Below are 7,868 nucleotides of genomic sequence, written 5' to 3'. Positions count from 1 at the left end.
TTTACCCTTGGAATAACATGGTTTGGTATTGTTGTGCCCTTACACATACCAGATTTTGGTATGATTTCATGGTATTTTACCATCTATTACTGGGCAACCAAGGGCACATTTTGGTCCCTGTTATTTGCCCAAGTAATACCAAAATTTAGTATTCTTGTGTTATTTAACCTTGCTCGAGTTAGTGATAGTTCCGAAAAATTAAAGGAGTGGTCCCTCTTCATGGATCAACATTACCCCGAAAGATAGTTTTAAACGAACGACGGGCGGTGATGGTGACGAAGACGCTTCAACCAAAATTGTGAGTAAATAACGAGTTTTGTAACTCATTTTAAGGCTACACATCAACGAGGGAAATTGTTACCCGAATCCTGAAACATTTTGTTTGTAAAAATAGTTGAACTTTGTTCACGCATAGAAATCTGGAGAGTGCATCCGTAAAATTATTGTTGACGATCTCGAAAATATGAGTTGCTTCCACAATCGAAAATAATGTTTACCAAAATTGAGAAAAATGTTGTCTTGATGTTTAGTTATGCATTTTACAGGGAACTATTCAGGCGGAAATGCGTTAATGGCTTAAACATAGTACGAGATTTTCCCCTGATTGCTTTGAAATATTAACCCTATCTTCACTTTATGCACAGAAGCTTTGATTGGAGGTTAAAATAAATCCCCTTTCTAAGTAGTTCCAGTAAGTATCTTTCTGTATCCCGACGTATCATACCGTTGAAAGTTAGCAGCACTCCCAGTAAAGTGGTAACTTTCACCACCAACGATACAACATCCGCTACGGGTAATAAAACATAAACGACAGCCTGTGATACAAGCCACCCTCCTTAAAGGATTAGCTAGGTGGTATTCTGTGTAGGAAAAGCTTCATCGATGGTGCCAAGAAGATGCATCCCACCCAGACTCTAGAAAGGGCAACAACACAATCAAGTTGATACTGTGGTGCAGTTTCTCTCCCTCCTTGCCCTGAGCCTCGGCAAAGGGTCTCAGGTGTCGTGTAAACCACTCGACAGATTATCGAACGCAACCAGATTGGAAAATTGGAAACAGCCAAGTCAAGTGGAAAATCGAACGCTGCTGCTGCTCGTCGAGTTCGGTTGGCGGTTAAAATCGTCACCGTGTTGTGGTGGAATGCGATCTCAATTCAGGGAAAAGGAGAGGGTGGGAGTGTCACTTCGCCGTCGACTTATGGCTGCATGGAGGAAAGTGGGGGCGTGTGTGTGTGTGTGTGTTATTTCTGATGGGGACGGAAAACGGAAATTCGATTAGCTTGCAGTAAATGTTTTGCTGAGTAATGGAGACAATTTGATGTGGGGTGAAGGCGTTCGATGCCACGAAGTGGAGACAATATACCATATTGACATTTCCTGTGAAAGCAAATATTACAGATCGCAGTGATTTTTTACATTGGAATTCTAGTTTTCATGATGTTCATTGACTTCAACAGACAAGAATTCCAGTTTTTTTACGAAGCTGTTCAAATCATTCTAGCTTCCTTACTGAGTCGACTCAAAATCAAAACTAAAACAAATGTTTGTGTGCACATCATATCTCAGGACGAGCTATTCAAGTATTTAAAGTTCTTAGTCATGATGGTTGTTCTTGCAGCTGCCCTTTTAAAATTTTTGTCTTATCATCATCTATAATTTTGCTTAACACACCACCATGTCGATCAGAAAAAACATTTCCCAAGAAACAGATTTTTTAATACCTTCATACCAATTTGGTGTACCAAAATTGTATGAAGAGCTCTATAAATGAATCAGCAGAAGTAAAAGAAGATTGTGATATCACGTTCAAAAGTTCCTTAAAGCACAATTTCTTATTGTACCAAGTAAATGAAACCTTTAACCCCGTACTGCCCATTTTTGCCTTCCTCACCTTACTGAAGAAAGGCTATAAAATCACTCGAAAAATGAACTTCTCAACTAGACTTCCTAGACCCACCTTCATGTATACCTATCGACTCAGAATCAAATTCTGAGCAAATGTCTGTGTGTGTGGTGGGATGTTGATCAAAAAATTGTCACTCGATTATCTCGAGACTGGCTGAACCGATTTTGTCCGTTTTGGCCTCATTCGATCCGTCTTGGGGTCCCATAAGTCGCTATTAAAAATTATGCAGTTTAGTTAAATACTTCAAAAGTTATGCTTAAAAAACAATTTTGACTAAAGTTCGGAAGATTGTAAAAAGGGTGGTTTTTGTAAGAAAACCTGTCATGTTATACATTTTCAGAAAGGTATTTGAAAGACCTTTCCAACGCGTCCAAGACATTGAAGATCTGACAACCCTATCAAAAGTTATAAGCACTTAAGTGTCATTTATGCACTTTTTGGAGGCCGGATCTCAGATATTTTGATGAAACCGTTGTCCGGATCTCTCATGCGACATATCGTTGGATAGGTAATCAAAAGACCTTTCCAACGCGTCCAAGACATTGAAGATCTGACAACCCTATCAAAAGTTATAAGCACTTAAGTGTTATTCATGCACTTTTTGGAGGCCGGATCTCAGATATGTTGATGAAAACGTCCGGATCTCTCATTCGACATATCGTTGGATAGGTAATCAAAAGACCTTTTCAACAAGCACGAATTGGATTGGGGATCTGGCTACCCTATCATAAGGTGTAAGCATATAAGTGCCCTGCAATATGAAGACTATCCAATCTAGTGGTATGAATAATGAGTCAAATTGATAAAACACTGAAAAACATCGCCCTTTTGTGTCTATTTTGGATAGCACCCTTTAAATGTGAGGAAGGCACCAACCACCCTAGGGTGGATTAAGTTACGTTTTTTTCGAAAATTTGTATTCATCCCGTGTTCAGGAGGTCATTAGATGCAACTATCGTTCTATTAAACACTTTACTTCTCTTGTTTTATGTTTTTTCTTGTTTCATTTTTAGTATTTTATTTATCTTGTTTAGTTGAGTATCGTGCAAGCAGTGGTGATAGGAAGGTGGACTTTTGTGGTGTTCTCTTTGTGCTATGTTCGTGTTCATGTTCGAGTCATGCATGCAGTGGGGGGTCATTGTGGTAATTAATATTATTGCGCGTCAGTATCGTGTGGGCAGCAGGGCCAGGAAGATGGTTTTATTGTTGTGTTCGTTTTGTAATGTATTTGTATTAAAATCTAGCATGGCTTTTTGTGGTAATGGTATGGTTTTGGTGGTGGTGGTGGTGGTGTTAAAAAAAACAAACGTTCAATTTACTAACATTGAGTCCAAAACCTCCCTACAAACATCTATACCACTAGGTGACATAGAGATCTCTGCGCATTCTAGATAGATGTTTACTAACATACCTTCCAATCCCCGAGGTTAGCAAGGTACCGGCCAGGAACCCCTTATCTTACTGGATAGTATTACATGCTCATCTAAAGAGGAAAACATGGTATCTCCCGTGTTGGAATATTGTAACCGGATGAGAGTCTAGTGCTAAAAAACGAAACTATTGGCACTACGCCCCCCGGGGCATGGCCTTCCTCTAACGTGGGATTTCTGCTCCAGCGCCTCTGACGAGACAGGAGAAACTAGTGCTATCATACGTTTAATTACAGTTAAACAGCAAGATAAGCGTTGTGCAGCCATCCGGAATTGTGCGACCTTTATTGCTAATGCTAATGCTAATGCTAATGCTTTATTTATCTTGTTTAGTTTATTATTGTTTGTGATAGGAGGTGGTACTCCTATCATTATGTTTTGCCTATCTAATTTTGTCATGTTTTACAGTCAAGCGTCACTTTTTCAATTTTTTGCTGTTTTTCACATTTTCTGCTATAAAATGGCACCATTATTATTTAAATTGTAAAAAAAATCATGAAGGCATATGGTATCTGGGACACTAGAAAAATTACTGCATACTTCTTTTTACTTAAAATATAGGAAATGTTAGTAAAAAACACAGCCAAAGTTGACCCCTAAAAAATGCCATTTTTAAAAACATTGGCATAGTCACATAAAACAAGTAAAACTTCCAACCCATACATTTTCTAAAAATTGAAGAGTTCTTCTATTTTATGCTTTTTTAAGATCAACATATTCTTTTGAAAAATGGATTTTTGGCTATTTTTTAAATCGAAGCACGTCTAAAGGCGAGGTTGGGTTGTAGAGGGTTAACCGCACAATAATTGCTGTAATGAACAAATGCCCTTTTGCCTTGTGCAGCAACTTCTCGACGTCGAGGCCTTCTGAACCGCCTCCGGTCTGGTGTTTCAATTAATTTGCTACAAGGAAATACACAATCCTATTAGGGGGCGAAGCAATTGGAAAATCCTTGTTAAGCCATCAATTTTATTGAACAGAAATCAGGTTATGTAGTATGTATCGTCTTGCCTTGCTGCCCTCCCTGACCTATAGACCTTCAAACCTCCACAAAGCCAACGAAATCCTTTCCTGGCGACAAGAAATGTACGCCTCCACTCCCCCAGGCATGACAGACAGACCAAGTCCTTCTTGACGGCTTGGGGTTTTGCCTCCCATACTACGTAAGACGACATCCATCTTAACAAGGGATGTAACGAACCAAAGTAATTTCGTTTGTACATATGTAAGGTTTTGTTCTGCGTTTGTGGCCTTTGAAGGGAAATTGTCCTGAATGTGGCCTTCTCCTGGTTGAGGACAGAATCAAGTGTCTTCTCTTTACTTGGGAACATTTTTGGTAGATTGCAGAACGAAGAACGAGATGCTATCGAGTTGATTGGGATAAAGAATCCGAAAATTAAATTTGCACATTTATTGAGAGAAATTGAAACATTTTACTATTTTCCCCTTTGTTTTATCTCACCAAACGAAGCTTGATATGCTTCGGAAATGCAAGGATACTTTAAGCATATATGGTAGCATCGTGCTATTTTGCGTCACGTCAATTTTGAATCAAATCCATATTAAAGTTATTCAATTGATGTTTGAAAAAGTGTTGTTTTTGATTTCTTTTTCATATTTTTTGGTTGAATTTACCGTGCAATTTGCGTTATCATGTTTTCATTCGAGAATATGTTTCAGGTTATGCAATTACATGTAAGTGTAGTTTTTTTAAATGTTTGAATAAACAAATAAAATGTCATTTCATTTAATCACAATTTCGTTTCTAACCCAACACAAGCAGTCAGCTGTTAGAGCTAAAATTTGCTAAGCATTGAAAGTGGTTCCGAAAATCTCAATTCAATTTGCTGCCATTTTCCTCCTAACTAACAGTCATAAACATCGCGTGCAGGATTTTTTCACTGTCAAAGCCACATTTGCATCGAAATTATATTGATCCTCAAAGAACTACGGAGGAAGCTTTCACTCGCAAGAAGCTGGAGGAGGTTCTTTTCATTTTTTTCTCACTTTCGGCGTTTTTTCTTTGTGAGCTTTCTCCCCTCCTGGCATGAAAATAGCAATCATGGTGCCAGCACGTTGCTCTTCCATCCATGAGACATACGATGAAGAATCGAAGAGAAAATTCGAATTTCTCGACCCTTTTTTCTTCTTTCGTGCGCGATGGTTCGATTGAGGACCGTCATCAGCAGGTTTTCCAACACGAGACGTTCCGAGCCGTCATCATCGGAAGGGATCCCTCATTTTGACGAGCCAAAGGTGCTTCTGGCAATAACCGTTTTGTTGCTGTTTTTTTTTTCTCTACCCACCGTGGTTCAAGAACGGGAAAAGAGTTTTTGAGAACTTTTAGCCAAAATAGCACGCACGATAAATCAATTTTTATTACGAAGAACTTGAAAGTCTGGCCGACCTTCGCTCATCACATTGGGGGAGAGCTTCCAGCAGCAAAGAGGGAGAATACATCATGATGAAGATGTCTGAGGCACCGGGTGAACAAAGGGTTTGGGGATTCTTCCTGTTTCCTGCCAGCGAAGGTTACCGAGGTCATCTGTTAATTTAACGTTTCCGAGGAGAAGTAAGGCTTGGTTAGCGTCATCTTTATTACATAAAATTCAAAGCTATCCAACATATCAACAGTATAAATAAATCAACATTATTATTTGATAAATTTAAGAAGTATTTTTTTGAGAACAAAAAAAAACACTCTGTAACACACATTACACATTGATCCTCGTGAATTTAGTTTTTTTTGCAAGATATTTAATTTATGCAAAATTGTTTTTGTCAAGTCCCGTGCATATGTGTAAAAACAAAGTGAAAAATGTGTAGGGTAGGGTAGTCATCAATGAGACACTTTTGGTTTTCAACTTTCAACGATTTTTCTAATTTTTTCATCAGCATGTTTTAATGAGCTTTTTGTTGCATTTTATTTCTTTTAGTGTGTTCAAACATTGACCAAAATATGAGATCGATCCGACATCTACAGCCAGAGTTATTCAACTGTCTCATTGTAGACGCACTTGGCAGGAACAATGAGACAGCTGGGGAACAATGAGACACTCTACGAAAATCAATACTTTTCTAGTAAAACATCATGTTTTTGTATTGTTCCATCACAGGTGACTTGCCTTGAACATTTTAGAGCAATTTTTCCAACATGAAACTTTAATTAACAAAAGTTATACTAAAAAGTATTTAAATTTTGTAAAATCCATATATTTATACCAAATAACTTTGTATGTCTGGTTAAATGAAGTTAAAACTCTATAAATATGCCAAAAATCACTTTCAATTCATGTTTTGAAAGATTTACATGGATTTTGAAATGTTAAATGAAGAAAAATCAAAGTGTCTCATTGTTACCCATGGGCTAACCTGAGTGGGGAACAATGAGACAGCCCTGGATTCTGGGTATATTCTAAATTTTGGTCAAATCTAATGAAAGGACATTGTAGCCCAACTCAATCCCTATGGAACGTCGAAAGAAATTTGAAGAAATATTAGTTTTGGTGTAAATGGCAGCCTACGAGCGAAAAGGTATTTTTTGTCCATAATTTACTTTTACACCCCAGAATCAACATTTATGAATAACTTTTCAAGGGAGCGTCCATAACCAAAGCCACTAATATGGCAGACGTCTATACCGTAGACACACCTTTCCTCCAAATATGAGCCTGATTGGTCGAAACTACGACTTGTGAGAGCCATTTTATCATTGTTCCCCGTGTCTCATTGATGACTACTCTACCCTAATGCCGATTCTCATAATACGGGCGCACTGTTTGATCGACCAAATTTGACAACCGTGCTAATGTCGACTGTTGTCAGTTTGCTTTGGTCGGAATAGGGCTTCCATCCCCCCGGTGGGGTTAAAGTGAGTCAGAAAATGCTAACGCTTAATTTGTACTTCTTATTTCATCTTTGTATTGTCACCCTAGTAGACAAGAAACAATAAATATTTTAGAAAATGGTAAGAGATAGTCCCTGGCTCGATTCTTTAGGTAAAAATAAGTAACTTTGTGAATTTTGAGCCAAATCGGCTCAGGGCTAAAGGTCGCTTTTTATCGTTGAAGTTTGTATAGAAAAAATCGAAAAAATGTATTTCAAAGAGCAAAATTAAATGTGTCGGTGTCGGATAGTTGTCAAGTGTGAGATTCTTATGTAAAATGATAACAAACAACTTTGTCAAAGATCGCAAAACGATCTGAGTTAACCCTGCCGAGTTGTTAACGATTTGAAGAAGACGTTTTTGTATGAAAAGATTTTTTTCACCAACTTCATCGATAAAAAGCGACCTTTAACGATAAACCGATTTCACTCCAATTCACAGTTAATTATTTTTACCTAAGGAATCGAGTCAAGGGTATCACTGATGTATTTTTTTATTGTCTCCCAAATGAGGATTTATTGAATTACGCTCGAAGTAATCCTTGTTTGTCTTTTATTTAATCTGCAAATGCAATCACAATCATTATTAATTAAGTGATTTTCTAATTTTCCAATAACTATTATTTCACTGGTATTACGCGGATAGTT

At 37.8% G+C, this 7,868-nt stretch overlaps 1 long non-coding RNA gene across 1 annotated transcript; it reads right to left on the bottom strand.

The window, feature by feature from the left end:
- Positions 1–2,224: 2,224 nt before the first annotated feature.
- On the bottom strand, positions 2,225–2,806 carry LOC128092464 (uncharacterized). Its single transcript, XR_008211794.1, has 2 exons — positions 2,588–2,806; positions 2,225–2,426 (listed from the first exon to the last, which is right to left on the bottom strand). It is a non-coding gene; the product is annotated as an uncharacterized LOC128092464 (long non-coding RNA).
- Positions 2,807–7,868: the final 5,062 nt, after the last annotated feature.

The sequence above is a fragment of the Culex pipiens genome, chromosome 1, assembly GCF_016801865.2.
Source record: "Culex pipiens pallens isolate TS chromosome 1, TS_CPP_V2, whole genome shotgun sequence".
Classification (NCBI taxonomy): domain Eukaryota; kingdom Metazoa; phylum Arthropoda; class Insecta; order Diptera; family Culicidae; genus Culex; species Culex pipiens.
Note: the sequence above shows the minus strand (reverse complement) of the source record. Positions and strands in the feature narration are given on the sequence as shown.